This window comes from Arachis ipaensis, chromosome B5, assembly GCF_059453495.1.
Source record: "Arachis ipaensis isolate K30076 ecotype BB chromosome B5, ASM5945349v1, whole genome shotgun sequence".
NCBI lineage: Eukaryota > Viridiplantae > Streptophyta > Magnoliopsida > Fabales > Fabaceae > Arachis > Arachis ipaensis.
This window is the reverse complement of record NC_142440.1, coordinates 153,794,740-153,813,400: the sequence shown is the minus strand read 5'-3', so window position 1 is coordinate 153,813,400 and position 18,661 is coordinate 153,794,740. Positions and strand designations below refer to the sequence as shown.

Here is an 18,661-nt window from a genome sequence, read left to right as displayed (position 1 = left end):
CCTCGAAATTTCAAGGAAGGGACACCTTTCATAACTATTATTCTCTTAATTATTACTCTCAAGACGATAAGATTATATGAGAAGAAAGAGAACAAAATTAGGTGTAAAAAACTGAATCTAAAGAAGAATGGTGAAAGGGGACAGAGAGGGAAAGAGAGAAGAGAATGATGGAGGGAGAGGTTGTTACTTATTCATTGATCATTGCACACTCTTTCTTACCATTGTGGCAGACAGAGATTTTGATATATATATATATATATATATGTGTGTGTGTGTAGCCTGTTTACTAACTATTAGTTCCTACTCTAACTAACTCTTTTCTAACAGAATTCTAACTTGCCTAAACTACCTTCTATCGTTAACTTTCACGTGATACACATATACTAACATTATGATCTTATATTGAATATTGATTTACTGTTGTTTCGCCTTATTTTTTCGACACAGGTGTCAGTTCAAACTTGTATCCAAGATCTCAATTCGAGGAATAGATACAACTCTAAAAAAATGAGCTCGATCCGAGACTTATCGACTGTAGTGTTAATATCGACTTGCCAAATAATATAAATAAAAATTCTTGGAGAAATGACCATATAAATATGTAAACAAAGACTAAACAAGAATGATATAAAATGAGATCAAACAAATTTAGATAAATGCTGCTTATGAATCTGAAATAAGAACTTATTTGAACATGAACATGAATGAAAAAGGAGTAATATATTTGTGTAATACTTGTGTTTGGATTAGCTTTAGTTCCTTCTAAACTATTTATTAAAAATGCATAATAAAGTGTAATTAAGATATGAAAAAGGAGTTTTGATTAGTGGTTTTAATTTTCCCCTGCTCAATTTAACGAGTGATTGAGTTCACTAAGAAATTAGTTGCTGTATTTAAGTCTTTGGCAAACTTTCTGTTTATTATATGTATTGCATGCATCGACCAAATGGAAAGAAAAATTAAGAATAAGAGTTTAAGCTTAACTTGGAGTTGCTTTTCATAAAAATCAACAATAAATGACATCAAAATGTCTAGTGCTGTGAGGAGCATAAATCTTAGAAAAAGCAATCACTTGTGAATTCTGGACTTTCCATTTGACATGCTTTGTACAAAGTAGAGATGACAATCATGTCTTAAATTACTTCTAACAAGTACATACAGAGTTCACAAATTTATGACAGCAAAGGTAAAAAAAGAATGAAATTGTCTATAATATTGAATATATACATCGTGTGATTGTTTATTAGGATGTTTCCTAACCATCTTGTGAATTGGCTCAGATTCTTCCCTGCTTGAACCTCCCTCTGGACCATTTAGTTGACTTGGGCTTGCTGTGGTTGTATCAGTGATAGTTTTGCTTGCATCCGAATTGAACTGAAAATGAGCCTCCTTTGGCATTGGCAGACTCAACATTTCATCTTCATTTCTTATCTGCAAAGCAATGAGTAAATGAAAGAAGCAAACACTTTACCAACCTAAAGAAAGAATAAAAACTCAAATTGACTGCCCCAGAGTTACATATTTGCGTTGGCTTATATCTTATGAAAGGTATGGAATAGGTAAAATCACACACCTTAGTAGCCATTTTGTTACAATGTGATACAGTATCATATAAAACTGTGTCTCAAAGTACAATTACCACTTATGCTAGGCCTCAATTTCTTCCACTCCACTGTTTACTTAATAGTAAAAGAAAATGTTACAATAGAATTTTTGATTAGTGGTTTTAACATTCCCCTGCTGAATTTAACAAGTGATTGAATTCGCTAAAAAAATATAAGTTGCTGCATTGACAGCTTTCTTTCATTTTGAAGCCTTTGGCAAACTTGCTGTTTTTTATATCTATTGCACACATCAAGCAAATCAAAAGAAAAATTAAGAGCACAAGCTTAGCTGAGGTTGTTCTTACTTCATAAAGTACAACAACAGATGAGGTCAAAAAAGTATAGTGCTGTGAGGAGCATAAATCTTACAAAAGTAAAATCACCTATGGATTCTTGACTTGCATTTGTTATACTTGGTACCAACACTGATATTGAATCCTCCCAAGTCCCAACCCCAACTCAGAGAGTGTTGCTGCCCATAAGTGTTTGTGTTAGCAACAGCAATGTCCACAAACCAATGGATGTTTCAAGGAGCAAGGGCTGCTTCTTATGGTTGGGCAATACCATTGAGACCAACATCAGTGATGGTTTCAGTGGCTAAGAGAAGGAGGGTTGAATCTTAGCCCCCTTTTTATGTTGCTGACACTTGCTGAATACAGAGGAGGCTTTTCTATTTTAGCTCGTCTCTGGACACGAGACTTTTTGTTTTTGCTCGTCACTTGCCACGAGACTTTTTGTTTTGTCTCGTCACTTGGCACGAGACAATTTTAGTTTTTGCTCCTGTGCAGTAGAAATCAGAAATGGAGTTGGAGAGAAGAAAGATTACACCAAGATATATCCTGGTTCAGCTGCTAAGTGCAGTGCAGCCTACATCCAGTCTCCATCACAAACATGATGGAATTTCACTATAATCAATCTGATTACAACTTGTAAAGTGCTAACCCAACTTACAAGGGGATTCCCACAGAATCATGAAACACAACATAGATGAACAAAGGAACTCTAAGACATCTATGGCTTTTTCTTTTAATTTTGCACTCTTTGCCTTTTTCCGCTCTATGGCTTTTTCATTACAAACCTCACTATTTGCCTTTTTTCCATGAGACTCAAGACATGACAAAATTAAACAGAAAAATACAAAACAGAATACATTGAAGGAGAAGAGAAAACTGTTAGCTCAGGTAGCTCTGAGAACTCTGTGCCTTGCACTCTCAATTTTTCTCCTTGCTTCAAACAGTGGCTGTCCACCCTTATTATAGAAGAGGGGAGCCTCCACTTATTGAAGCCAAAACCGAACCAACTTCTTCCTCCTTCAACAAAACCGATTCGGCCACATAGAGAGAGAAGAGATAACCATGCATTAACCAACATGCAATTACCTCTAGTCCTTTCTTGATCATCACCCTTCATCAATCCGAGCTCTCCATCCTTGGCTTGCTCTCCAAGATGGATTTCTGGCCCTTGATGCTTCATGATGATGATGACTTCATCTGCTTCAATCTCTGCCTTCAACCATCACTTCGCCACTCTAGTTACTCCCTGTGGTGGTTGAGCAGAATCAAAGACAAGCTATGCTTCAATAATCTCCCCTGCTGGCCGATATCTTCTTCTTCCTTTTTGAGCATGCAAAGCTCAAGATAACCTCACCAAATCTGACCATATTTGGTAAGTATCTTAGCCACAGCTCATTTTTATTTTAGTATGTTTTCTTGCCATCATTAGCTTGATGGTCTTGATGTATGCAACTCCTTTTTCTTTGTTGATGAGCACGGCGTCCATGGTTTACTGGACAAAGACCAAAGAAGAAGCAAGAAAGAGATGAGAGAGAGGAAAGAGAAATAGTAGTTAATGAAACAAAAGATAAAAGTGAATTAATTTCCCTTTCTCTTTTTACTGACAAACGTGTAGCCTTGGTGCTTGCAATCATATCACTTTTTCAATTTCTCTCTCATAGTTCCCATGTAATAAATGATAGTTGAGTATAATTTGAAATCCAACACATGTTTGAATTTTTGGATCTGTTGAAAACAATTTGGGTTCCCTCTTCATTGTTTTCGGGTAATGCATGAGGAATTAACATTGCATATAATTGGGCTTAGTTGCATCAAATATCAAATCTGGCCCAATTAATAACATTTGTTTTCCTGATGGGTTTGGATCAAGCATAGGAAGCACTCATAGAAAATTAATCATGGGCTTGGTTGTAATCAACATTGAACTTGGCCCAACAATATAAAATTTCAGCCACTTAGTATATAATCATGCAACAAGGCTGGTTATTGGGCTTAAGCCAGAAATTCATTTTTCGGCCCAATATAAAAACTTGCAACAAAAATTATTTAATCAAATCAGATTATTAATTTTTGCAGTTAATTATTTTTAATAATGTTTAGTCATCATAAATATTAATTAAGAGTTTTCCAAACTCATCAATCTCCCCCTTGATGACAAACATTATTAAAATTGAAATGGAAAAAATTTAGAGATTGAGTAAAGAATACTCCCTTTGATTTGAATTTCTCCCCCTTTCAAAATGTCACAATGCTCCCCCTTGATGTATGCTTATGTTACCAGGGGAAGTACTTAACCTGTAATATTTTTAAATCAAGCTCAAGTAACAATGTTATTTAGCATATTTTATGATGCTAAATGCTTGATTTATGAGCAGTTTTAATTGATAATCAAAACTCATTTGATATCATAACTGATTTACTGTTCAACCTTTTTTTAAAAAAATTTATCAAATATTTTCCAAACATTTCCTGTTAGAATATCAGAGCAAAACCAAATGATGGAAAAGTACTTGAAGTACACATGAACAAAACAGTTTTAATATATTACACAATTTAAAGGAACTGCCAAAAATAATTTTTCAATCCAACAAAGTTATCAATGATGAATCAACAGCCAGACATCAAAATAAATCAAACATCATCATAAACCAAATGCAGTTCAAGCAATATAGTGAATACAATAACTCATGCATTCTTTGAACAAGGGTGATCATAAATTTTCAATTTTGAAAATTTCATCCCCTATTCCCCTGTTTTTCCAGCCCCTGTTTCGTTCCAATTTCAATTTTGGAACTTAAATTTCCTCCCCCTTTTGTCATCATGGGGGCACCTGCACAAAACATGATCAAACATAGCAAAATATTCAAAGCAAAGTAGCAAGAGTATATCACAATATCCTAGAGAGTATCCTAGAGCAGTGAGTATCAAGTCATGCTCATACAAAAAACAGATTGAGCCTAGTGGAGCCAATATCAAACAGAGTAAAGAAACAGTCACTAATCATCAGAAAAATTAAGTTGTTTTTCAGCATCTCTGACACTATCATCTCCCAAATCTTCTTTAAAATGTTCCATCATCAGATTGACCCTGTCTTTGCAGTTTTTCCAAGCTTTCTCACTGTCAAAGGCTTGCTTACGGGTTTCTTTGGCTGACCGATACATCAAATCTGCCATGTTCGAAAATTCTCCCAAAATCTGTTTGATGGACTTGATTGTCTTGGAAGATTCTGGTCTGCCTTCATGGTCACTATCCGATGCAGCAGTTTGTCGCCCTTTGGTTTCCTTAGTTGCTCCTGCTCCTCTGATTGAAGACACCTTGTTTTCTACAGCCTCATTTAACAAATCAACTTTAAAGTACTCAAATATTCTAGTTAAAAACATACCATAAGGCAGGTTAGCCTTTCTGGTGCTTCTAACAGAATCCCACATGTGCCTAATCATAATATAACCGAAGGATATAGGAGTAGAGGTAACCAAAGCAAATAAGATGAGACAGTCAGAAAATGTTACTCGATTGTGTGAGCCGCTTTGGGGAGTCAGAATATGTGTGATGATGCGGTGAAGCAGAGAATTGACCAGTCCTAGAGCTTTATGTGTTGGTATGGTGCCATGCAATCCAGAAAGGTTCTCGCAAATGTGCTTGAGAACAGTCTTGTATAGAACGCCAACTTGTGTGTCCCATTTTTCCACCATGTATGCTCGTGGTCCTTCATCCTTGAAGCCCAGGGCCGCTCCAATAGTCTCAGCATCAAGGGCTATTTGAACCCTTTTGACATAGGAATGAAGGGTGCCGTCAATGAGCCGCATATTGGCATAAAACTCTCGAACAAGACCAGGGTAGACTGGTTTCTGAATGAGAAGCAAAGGTTTCCAGTTGAGTAGTTCAAACAGAGGAGAGACGTTGATGCCCTTGTTGGTGAGATTTTCAAGGCTAACAAGATAAGTTGTGCACAAATGACGCTTCTCCATAACCTCCTTATGAAACTCAAAAGAGGTGCAAGAGTTAAATCTGCTTGGATCAAAGTGGGAGTGAGTCTTGCCATATTTGTCTCTAAATTCCATGGATTCCAAGTTTGGAGGTTCAGTAGTGTCATTGAGTGCAAACCCCTGATTCTTCTGGGAGCTTTTTCCAGGAGTAGTCCGCTTCGGTGATGAGGGTCGAGGTGATGGAATGGGAGAAGTATAAGATTCTTGCTCTTCTTCCTCTTGGGGGTCCTTGTTCTTCCTGTTTCGTCCTCTTCCGGAACTCTTTTGGGCCACTACCTTTCTTCTCATGGCTTCGGTTTGTTTGGTTGGAGGTGAGGGAGAGGATGAGGAAGTAGAATGTATGTGGATATGAGTGTGCGTTTGGGGTGTTGATGGTTTTTGAGAAAGAAGAATTCTTTCACTCTTTCTTGGAGCGGTTTTCTTTTTCATGGTAATGGGGAATGGAATATGAAAGGGTGGTGGTGATAACCGAATTGAGAGAGGGAGAGAGACAAGGTGGGTGAACGCATTTAATGGGGTTTGGAAAGAGAATATGGAGAGTAATGACCATTAGTGGACGGTTAATGACCATAATGGGTGGTTATTATCCAAAAAAAATGATTTCCCTTTTAACTTTTGAAATCCAAAACTGAAAAGTTGTTGCCTTAAATCAAGGGATTAGATGGATATAGGGATTTGATTTGACAATAACCACTTCCAAGGAGATTTGATGACACAAGAGGAAGATTCTTATTTGTAGAAAGATAACTACCATAACTGTTAAGGTGGGGTCAAGGAATTTTGGTGGGGCCCATAAAATTTTGAATTCTGCGCTGCCTTCCCCTTGACCATAGCTCTTCCATCATGCCATGATTTTTATCTCGTCCAAACCTACGAGCAAAAACTGAACAGAGTCACAAATTCACAGATTTTCAATAAAACTTAAATCAAACATTCCCAAACTTTTTTTCAAGGTACAGAATCTGTCTTCACAGAGAGGTTTTGTGAAAATATCAACAATTTGGTCTTCAGATTTTACAAATTGAATATCAATAGTGCCCTTTTGCACATGTTCTCTAATGAAATGATATTTAATTTCAATGTGCTTTGTTCTTGAGTGCAAAACAGGATTTTTTGAAATATTTATTGCACTCATATTATCACAAAATAGAGGTATACTATTGATTTTTAATTTGTAATCTTCCAATTGTGTTTTTAACCAAATTAATTGAGTGCAACATGCAGATGCGAAAATATATTCTGCTTCAGCGGTGGATAAAGCCATTGTGGCTTGTTTCTTGCTTGACCACATGTTGAGTGAGCTTCCAAGGAAGCAACACATGCCGAACGTGCTTCTTCTATCCATTCTATCTCCCGCATAATCTGCATCACAAAACCCTACTGCACAAAATTCATCAGATTTAGGATACCACAAGCCATAGTCACAAGTTCCCTTAATGTATCTAATGATGCGTTTAACAGCCGTAAGATGGGATTCTTTTGGGTGAGATTGAAATCTTGAACATACACCCACACTTTGAACAATATCCGGTCTAGAGGAGGTAAGGTACATGAGTGAATCTATCATTCCTCTATACTTTGTTTCATCCACATCTTGACCATCATCATCCTTTTCAAGTTTTGTATTGGGATGCATTGGTGTACCCATTGCTTTGGAATTTTCAAGGCCAAACTTTTTAATAAGTTCCTTTGCATATTTTCCTTGGTAAATAAAAGTACCACTAGGAGTTTGTTTAATTTGGAGGCCAAGAAAGAAAGTAAGTTCTCCCATTAAACTCATTTCAAACTCACTAGTCATGAGTTTTCCAAACTCTTCACACAAGGAAATATTGGCCAAACCAAATACAATGTCATTAACATAAACTTGAACAAGGAGTATATCATCATTAGATGCTTTAATGAATAAGGTAGTGTCGGTGGTACCCCTTTGAAATTTATTTTCTAACAAGAAGGCACTAAGCCTTTCATACCAAGCTCTTGGAGCTTGTCTAAGACCATAAAGAGCCTTAGTTAATTTGAAAACATGATTTGGAAACTCTTTATGTTCAAAATCGGGGGGTTGAGCCACATACACTTCTCTATCAATAAAACCATTAAGGAAAGCACATTTAACATCTATTTGAAACATTTTGAAACCTTTATGGGCGGCATAGGCAAGAAGCAAACGAATTGCTTCCATTCTAGCTACCGGAGCAAAAGACTCATCAAAATCTATACCCTCTTCTTGATCGTAACCTTGGGCCACTAATCTAGCCTTGTTACGAACAACTTGTCCATCCTCACCAAGTTTATTTTTAAAGACCCACTTAGTATCCGTTACCTTCATACCATCCGAATAGGGTACTAATGTCCAAACCTCATTCTTGTCAAATTGAGCTAGCTCCTCTTGCATGGCCTTGACCCATGATGGATCTTCAAGAGCTTGTTTGACATTGTTGGGCTCCATTTGTGACAAGAAAGCAAAGTTGCTAGGTTCGGTTTGCCTTTTGGTGGAGGATCTTGTTGTTACGCCATGAGAAGGATCACCGATGATGAAATCATGAGGATAACTTCTCATAGACTTCCATTCTCTAGGCTTTCGGACAGGTGTAGAACTTTGATGAACTTCTGGTGGTCTCACTGTTTCAGTTGCTCGTGCCTGTTCAGGAGACAAAATGGAAGTGTCTCCTCCGATCTGACGAGACAGAATAGGGCTGACAGATTCTTCATTCTGGACAGATTTGGAAATTTCTTTGCTTGTTCCATCTTCACAATCTGAATCAATATCCTTCACAATACTGGGAATTAAGTTAGAATCACAAAAAGTAACATGTATGGATTCCTCTATTGTCCTATGCTCCTTGAGATAAACTCTATAGGCCTTGCTTGTGGTGGAATATCCAACAAACATTCTTTCATATGATTTTGGATCAAATTTTCCAAGGTTTTCCTTATTGTTAAGTACAAAACATTTGCATCCAAAAACATGAAAATACTTAAGATTTGGAGGGGTTCCTTTCCATAGCTCATATGGTGTTTTCTTTAACCCTTTTCTAATGATTGTTCTATTTAAAATATAACATGCTGTGTTCACAGCTTCAGCCCATAAGAATTTAGGAATTTCACTCTCACATAACATAGCCCTAGTCATTTCTTGAAGGCTTCTATTCCTTCTTTCAACCACCCCATTTTGTTGGGGGGTTCTAGGACATGAAAAATTATGAGAAATCCCTAAGTCATCACAGAATTTTTCAAAATCTTGATTTTCAAATTCTCTTCCATGATCACTTCTTAAATGGGCAATTTTCAAATCCTTTTCACTTTGAATTTTCTTACAAAGGGTGGAAAAAGCATGAAAAGCATCATTCTTATGAGCAAGGAAAAGTACCCAACCAAATCTAGAGTAATCATCTACCACCACAAGACCATAATGTTTACCTCCTAAACTTTGAGTTCTAGTAGGACCAAAAAGATCAATATGTAACATTTCCAATGGCCTTTTGGTTGAGATTCCATCTTTTGATTTAAAAGAGGATTTTACTTGTTTGCCTAATTGACAAGCGTCACAAGTGAGATCCTTATCAAACTTGATGTTTGGGATTCCTCTAACCAAATTTCTTTTGACTAGCTTAGAAATTTGATACATGCTAGCATGTCCCAACTTTCTATGCCAAAGCCATTTTTCAGATTCAAAAGATGTGAAGCATGTTACATTTTGTTCCTTTAAATCCTCAAGAGTTAATCCATACACATTGTTGCATCTTTTAGCTTCAAGAAGAACATTCCCAGTTTTTTCACACACAACTAAACAAACAGATTTCTTAAAGATAACTTTAAAACCCAAATCACAAAGTTGACTAACACTAAGCAAATTATGTTTCAAGCCATGTACAAGGAGAACATCATTTATACAAGAAGAAAAATTTTTACCAACTTTCCCAACAGCCACAATTTTTCCTTTTGCATCATCACCGAAAGTGACAAGTCCTCCATCATAGTCATCAAGCTTTATGAAGAAGGTTGCCTTTCCGGTCATATGCCTAGAGCATCCGCTGTCCATATACCACACATTTTCCTTCCTTTTGGATGCTAGGCACACCTACAAAACAATGCTTAAGTAACCTTAGGTATCCAAATCTTTTTGGATCCTTTTACGTTAAACCATCTTCTATGTCCTAAGCCATTGTAATAAAAAACAATTTTATAAACTTTGTCACCAACCATTCTTTCACCGAAAAAGCATTGAATGGGAAAGTGTCCATTCCGATTGCATAGTCTACAAAACCTTGGAGTTGCCTTTTTGTTAAAGTAGGTGGGATCTTGAAATCTTGTGTCATTAGAAGATGAAGCAATATTTTCAAAATGTGAATTTTCAGATTTATGAAACCCTAACCCAGCCTTATCATAAAGAGGTTTTTGACTAGCCAAGATGTGATTTAAACTTTCAGAACTTTGTGTAAATTTGGCCAAGTCTTCCTCAAGTCTTTTAACCTTTTTAAGCAACTCTTCATTTTGTTTAAAACAGTCCACATATGCAAGAACACAATGGTTACTTTCACAGCTCCTAACTTGGGCTCTTAACTGCTTATTTTCTTCAACAAGATCACAAGCAGTTTCGGCCTCTCTCACTTTTTCTTTTAGAAAACTGTTTTCGGCCTTAAGAATGGTAATTTGCTGTTCAAGTTCTTGATTTTCCAGCAGAAAACATCTTATTTTTTCAGAAAGGTGGTCTATCATAAGATGGAGATCTTCAGTGTTAGGGTTATGAAAGACTACCTGATCTATGTGGTCTGCCATGAGACATGTTTGTGACTTGGTCTCGATTTCTTCATCATCATCATCAGAGTCATTCTCCAAGTCTTCCCATGTGGCCATCAATCCTTTCTTCTTTCCTCTTTTCGGCTTTTCCTCCTTTTTCAGCTTGGGACAATCAGATTTGAAATGCCCCATTTCCTTGCAATTATAGCAAGTTACCTTGCTAAGGTCTTTCTTTATTCTCCTTGTGCTGCTGCCTTTGCCTCTGAGCTTAGCCATTTTCCTGAATTTTTTTGCAAATAAAACAAACTCATTTTCAGAAGAGTTATCACTGGATTCATCATCCAGAGGGTTAGTCACAGAAGAAAATGCAATTCCTTTCTTTTTTGTATCCTTTTTCAAATAGGTATTTTCAAAAGCAAGAAGATTTCCTCTCAAATCATCAAGTGTCATGGAATCTAGGCTACTGCTCTCAGAAATAATTAAAGCTTTAGTTTCCCACTCTTTTGTGAGACATCTCAACACTCTTCTTACTAGCACAGAATCAGAATGTGTAATTCCCAGAGCATCTAAGCCAACAATGATAGCATTGAACCGTTCGAACAGTTCATCGATGGACTCTCCTTCCTTCATTGCAAACATTTCATATTCTCTATTTAGCATATCTGTCCGAGTCTTCTTGACAATGGTGGTTCCTTCATGGGTGATTTGCAATTTGTCCCAGATTTCCTTTGCCGTTGTGCATCTTGATACCCGTCGGTACTCCTCGAAGCTGATAGCACAATTGAGCAGATTTATTGACTTGGCATTTAACTCCACCTTCTTCCTATCTTCCTCGGTCCATCTTGCTTCTGGTTTGAGAGAAACAACTCCTTCTGCACTTGTGATAGTTGGAAATTGAGGCCCTTCGAGAATAATCTTCCAAAGTCTGTAATCCACTGCTTGTACGAATATCTTCATCCTCTCCTTCCAATAGGTATAATTTTTCCCATTGAAAAGAGGGGGTCTGTTGCTTGATTGACCTTCAGTTAGATTATAAGACACCACATTTGCGCCACTGTTTTCTGCCATGAGGATCTTTACTCCAAGCTGCAAAGCTTGATCTCTTTGAGACCAAGCTCTGATACCAATTGATGGTTTCAGTGGCTAAGAGAAGGGGGGGTTGAATCTTAGCCCCCTTTTTATGTTGCTGACACTTGCTGAATACAGAGGAGGCTTTTCTGTTTTAGCTCGTCTCTGGACACGAGACTTTTTGTTTATGCTCGTCACTTGCCACGAGACTTTTTGTTTTGTCTCGTCACTTGGCACGAGACAATTTTAGTTTTTGCTCCTGTGCAGTAGAAATCAGAAATGGAGTTGGAGAGAAGAAAGATTTCACCAAGATATATCCTGGTTCAGCTGCTAAGTGCAGTGCAGCCTACATCCAGTCTCCATCACAAACATGATGGAATTTCACTATAATCAATCTGATTACAACTTGTAAAGTGCTAACCCAACTTACAAGGGGATTCCCACAGAATCATGAAACACAACATAGATGAACAAAGGAACTCTAAGACATCTATGGCTTTTTCTTTTAATTTTGCACTCTCTGCCTTTTTCCGCTCTATGGCTTTTTCATTACAAACCTCACTGTTTGCCTTTTTTCCATGAGACTCAAGACATGACAAAATTAAACAGAAAAATACAAAACAGAATACATTGAAGGAGAAGAGAAAACTGTTAGCTCAGGTAGCTCTGAGAACTCTGTGCCTTGCACTCTCAATTTTTCTCCTTGCTTCAAACAGTGGCTGTCCACCCTTATTATAGAAGAGGGGAGCCTCCACTTATTGAAGCCAAAACCGAACCAACTTCTTCCTCCTTCAACAAAACCGGTTCGGCCACATAGAGAGAGAAGAGATAACCATGCATTAACCAACATGCAATTACCTCTAGTCCTTTCTTGATCATCACCCTTCATCAATCCGAGCTCTCCATCCTTGGCTTGCTCTCCAAGATGGATTTCTGGCCCTTGATGCTTCATGATGATGATGACTTCATCTGCTTCAATCTCTGCCTTCAACCATCACTTCGCCACTCTAGCTACTCCCTGTGGTGGTTGAGCAGAATCAAAGACAAGCCATGCTTCAAGAATCTCCCCTGCTGGCCGAGATCTTCTTCTTCCTTTTTGAGCATGCAAAGCTCAAGATAACCTCACCAAATCTGACCATATTTGGTAAGTATCTTAGCCACAGCTCATTTTTATTTTAGTATGTTTTCTTGCCATCATTAGCTTGATGGTCTTGATGTATGCAACTCCTTCTTTTTCTTTGTTGATGAGCACGGCATCCATGGTTTACTGGACAAAGACCAAAGAAGAAGCAAGAAAGAGATGAGAGAGAGGAAAGAGAAATAGTAGTTAATGAAACAAAAGATAAAAGTGAATTAATTTCCCTTTCTCTTTTTACTGACAAACGTGTAGCCTTGGTGCTTGCAATCATATCACTTTGTCAATTTCTCTCTCATAGTTCTCATGTAATAAATGATAGTTGAGTGTAATTTGAAATCCAACACATGTTTGAATTTTTGGATCTGTTGAAAACAATTTGGGTTCCCTCTTCATTGTTTTCGGGTAATGCATGAGGAATTAACATTGCATATAATTGGGCTTAGTTGCATCAAATATCAAATCTGGCCCAATTAATAACATTTGTTTTCCTGATGGGTTTGGATCAAGCATAGGAAGCACTCATAGAAAATTAATCATGGGCTTGGTTGTAATCAACATTGAACTTGGCCCAACAATATAAAATTTCAGCCACTTAGTATATAATCATGCAACAAGGCTGGTTATTGGGCTTAAGCCAGAAATTCATTTTTCGGCCCAATATAAAAACTTGCAACAAAAATTATTTAATCAAATCAGATTATTAATTTTTGCAGTTAATTATTTTTAATAATGTTTAGTCATCATAAATATTAATTAAGAGTTTTCCAAACTCATCAATCAGCATTATAATTAGTTCTGTCATTTTGTAAGGATCACTGAATCGAATATCTTCAATTATACTACTACTTTTTTGCTTCAATACATGCATTCCAATCTCTTTTGCAATTGACTCACTTGGGACCTTTTTGTAGTAGGACTTGTGGCGCTGTCTTGCTTTATACGAAACTTCTGCATGATTCCATCCTTTTTCAAAATGTAGTGTGGTACAAGAATAGTGTGGCTCCAGATTAAAGATAAATAATTGATCCATTCTCTTCCACCAACCAATGGAAACTTGGTTGCCATTGATGGTCACGATGGGTGTTACTTCAATTGGGGAAGGGAGGTCATTCGTTAGTAGAATTGCAAGGCAAAGAGCATCGTGAGGGAATTTGGTGCCACGAAACCAGAAAGAAACAGAAGCTCCACTACAGTGCTGCTCAAACCACCTTGGAATCCTTCCTCCTGGCATCACAAACCGGGTCCTTCCACCCTCGTGCACTTCCTGTCAATCATTCATAGTGCATAAGCAGTAGTTTAGCATACAGTATTATCAACACACTGACCTAACATTATTAATTTGATATGAATTATGATCCATCTACATTCTTAATCAATAAAAAGTCATAGAACCTGATTGAGTAACACACTTGTGCACCCAGGACTCCAGGATTTGCAGTTTACTGCAGAGAAAATTTTCAAGTTTGGTGGAACCCCTTTAATCTCCCTAAGATTTTTGCAATGATCAACTATGAGCCACCATAGAAAGCGAAATTGTTGGATGCATTCAGGAAGAACTGTGAAATTATTGCCTGTTAAGTCTAAAATTTCCACATTGGGAAACCATGCAACAGCTAGTGGAGAAAAGTCATCTGACAAATTGCTGTTTGTGAGATAAAGATATTTCATATTTGAAGAGGGGATGAAGTGAGTGAATATTCCATGAAGCCCCTCCTCCTGTTTTCTTGATACCCTCCCTTTATTGCCTCCTAACTCTATCTCACACAAAGACAGTCGTGGCATCATGGCAATGACACTCGGTATCTTATACATTTCATCCCCACTCATTTCCAAACGCCACAATCCCGAAAGATCACGAAAGGAACATGGCAAATCTTTTATGCCACTGCCAATCAAATGAAGCATTTTTACATTTTCCATCTCTTCTAGAATTTCTGGAAAATCCTCAAGGCTCAAGCAACCAGATAGAAGGAGTTTTTCCAGTGAGGGCAAATTGATAGAAGGCGGAAAACTCCTCAGCTTGCCGCAATCTTCAGCATTCAATATTTTAAGTTTATTTAAAAAACCAACTGAACTGTGAACTGTGACTAAATTTCTACATGCTTTGAACGAAAATTCTTGTAATGTTTGAAGACTAGACACATCAGGTATTTCTTTCAAAGAATCACTGTAATCAAAATTCAAAGCTTTCAAGCTTACCAATTTCTGGAAAAGAAAAAACATAACAGAAAAAAAAAAAGAGTCAAACAAATAAACTTCATATGAATTCACTAACAAACAAAATCATAAAATGAATTCAGAACACTTGCCATAGATAAGCTAGCCAATTTGGGTGATATATAGAGATTATCAGGTAACTTGAGCATGGAGAGTTCCTTTGGTTGAAAATCATTCGGAAAATACTTTGAAAATCAGGTATATACCTCCACCATTCCAATACTCTTAAACTGTTTGGAAGATGTTTAGGACTTTGGGAAAAACAACAATTTTTTATGATAAGTGTTTTAAGATTTTTCATGTCTTTAAAAGCTTTTCCATCCCATTTTACTTCTACATCTCTATTTCCCTCTTTTTTCAATGGATCTTCATCTCCTTCCCTTTCAAATAAGGGAAATTCCAAATATATGATTTCAATGGTGCTACTTCCCTTTCAACACAAAAAACACAAATCAATTAAAATACAAGTGTATAAACAAGGACTTTCAACAAAGTTATTAGAGAAATTTATTACTTACTTGATTATTTTCTAAAACTTTAATTATATCTTCATAGAACCATAACCTACTACGTTTTCCAGGCATTTCTGGTGATCTTTCTAGAACAATTTCTTTGCCCATGTCTTCTGTCAAATCATGTATTGTCACTCTACTATTCTGATCTATCTTTATGAGAGATTTTTCAACCAACACTCCAATATGATATTTCATGCAACTCCCATAATGAGCTTGAAATAGATCTGTAACTTCCACTAATCTATATCCTTTAAAACAACAGGCAATATCAAGAAAAACACTCTGCTCTTCTTTTTCCAAAGCATCAAAACTTACTTTAAGTATCTTATATATTTTATTATCAAGATGTTTTTCAAATTGACCCAATGCAGATTCCCAAACTTCAACTTCTTTTCCAAACAAGTTGGAGCCTATTATTTCCAAAGCCAGTGGATGTCCAGAGGCATAAGTTATTGCACGATTTAAGACATCTGCATAACCTGGGCTAACATCATCATTTTCAAAAGCTTTCTTAATAAGCAATTGAAAAGACTCTGCTTTATTTAAACTCGCTACCTCATGTGTCTTTTCAACACGATGTTTTTTTAGCAAATGTGTGTCCCGTGTTGTAATAATAACTCTGCTGCCAGGACCAAACCAATCAGGTTTTCCAGCAATAGCCTGTAGCTGCTTGCTATCATCAACGTCATCTAGTACCAAAAGAACTTTCTTTTGACAGAATCTTTGTTGTATTTTTGAAGTTCCTTCTATAACACCTACTATCTGGAATCCCTCCTTCTCTAATATCTTACAAAGAAGGATATTTTGAAGATGTACCAACCCATATTTATTTGAATTTTCTTTGACGTTCTCAAGAAAGCACACACTTTCAAAATTGTCAGCAATCAAGTTATAAACTGCAAGAGCAAGTGTTGTTTTCCCTATTCCACCAATCCCATGTATTCCTATCATGTGAACTCGATCACTTGAATTCATTTCCAAAAGTGAAATTACTTTTGATACTCGAGATTCTAGTCCAACAGGGTAATCAGTGTTAGGCAAAGGTAAACACCTAATCTTTCTTGAAATCTCTTCCACTATATTTCTAATAAACTTATGTTCATATCCATCACTGCCAACAAACATAGACATAGATACTTTTAATAATATTTTTGATAAATGAGAAACAATTACAAAAGAAGTATCTAGAGTGAAATTACCCATCTTTGAAATGATAGCAAGACAAGTTAGCTACTTGATGCAGAGCCTTCTTCCAATTTTGCACTTTGTTCATGTCACTCTTGAATCTCTCCTCATGCTTAGCCATTGCCTCTCCAAAACCCTTATTCATATGGCGAACATCATAAGGATCAATCTTATAGAAAACTGGCAAAACCAAGCGATGATTTCCCTTGATGCAGTGAAAGATGTGGACAAGCTCATCTAAGCAAAAAGAAGAAGCAGCATAGTTGGCAAAGAGCACAATGATGGCAATCCTGGACTCTTGAATTGAGCTGAGAAGTGAGGGAGTGATTTCATCTCCTTTTGGAAGCTGCTCATCATCAATGAAGGCATGGATCCCTTGATTAGAAAGAGCTTCATAAAGATAGCCAGTGAAACCGTAGCGAGTATCTTCGCCTCTGAAACTAATAAACACATCATATTCCCATGCATAGCTGAAGGAAGAAGAGGAAAAGGGGGATTGTAGAGCCATGAGGATTAGAATGGTTGACTATTAGGATGTATATATCTTGGAGCGTTGGACCATGAAAACCCGAGAAAGAAAGTAGCAAGTCAACTTAGCAAGCGCGCAGAAACTGCGTTCTTGATTCCTTTGGTTAATAATTTGAGAATTGAGAGTAAGGTGACAAATAAGCGACTTACATTTCGAACGAACAGAATGTTAAAGAAAAAAAAGTATCAATAAATTTTGTTAGGATAACATATGTACACACCTTATTTTTAAATTAGTTCTTATAATTAAAGTATGGTTTTAATTTAAATTAATTTGTCTATATTTATTATGCTAAAAAAATAAAAAAATTTATTAGTTAGAGATTAATCTGTTTAAAATATAAATTTTTAGATATTTATTTATCTTTTACTTCATAATTTTACTAGATTTAAACAAAAATATAAATAAAAAAGTGTTAAAATTAAAATTATTTAAGATTATTTAATAAAATATTTTTTGATAAAATTATTTAATCTAATTTTAAAATCAGTCATGCTACACATTCATGTAAAATGTGTATCCAAGTTATCCAAGTTGGCCCAAGTCCAATTTCACTTATGCGTATTAATGAAGCGTGATTTCACGCACCAAAGACACACAAAATCCCTCGTTGCTTCATTCGCGGTTCATTATGAAAAAACGTTATTTCTTCTTCAACACGAAACCACTACACGAAACCGTTCATTCTCTTCGAATCTCTCTCAAAATCACTCAAACTTCGCTCAAGTTCTTTGCGGAAACCACTACTAGAGAAGAATCGCAAGAAGATTTCGCAAGGAACAAGCAAAAACAAACAAAAATAGCAACAGATATTGACAAAGGTATGAAAATAACTATTGTTCATTTGAAATCTTGCAATGTAGCGTTTCTCCTAGTTGCATTTTAAGTTTACTGGATTGATTTGCTTCGTTTAGTAGATCGACATATTCTGATTGCATTTTTTACAGTGTAACTAGGGCTTTGAATAAAATTTGTTCTTATTTTCATTCAATTCAGTGGATAGTGTAAGTGAGTAGATAGTGTATGTAAATTTGAACTTGATTGTTACTTTATTCAGTTGACTTCTTTTGCATGGAGAAATACTATTCTTGATGATTGAAAGTTTATAACAATTTATTCACCATATGAATGTTGTTCGGTTAAGTGGGCTTGGTGATTTTCATTCACTTGATAGTCAGTGTGTTCAGGGTTTAGGGTTATTCTTATTGCATTTTTACAGTGTAACTAGGACTTTGACTGAAATTTGTTCTTATTTTCATTCAGTTCAGTGGATAGTGTATGTGAGTAGATAGTGTATGTAAATTTGAACTTGATTGTTACTCTGTTCAGTTGACTTGCATGGACAAATACTATTCTTGATGATTGAAAGTGTATAACGATTTATTCAGC

The 18,661-nt window shown here is 36.3% G+C and overlaps 1 pseudogene; it reads right to left on the bottom strand.

Moving 5' to 3' along the window:
• Positions 1 to 1,138: 1,138 nt before the first annotated feature.
• On the bottom strand, positions 1,139 to 17,251 carry LOC107641398 (disease resistance protein Roq1-like; annotated as a pseudogene).
• Positions 17,252 to 18,661: the final 1,410 nt, after the last annotated feature.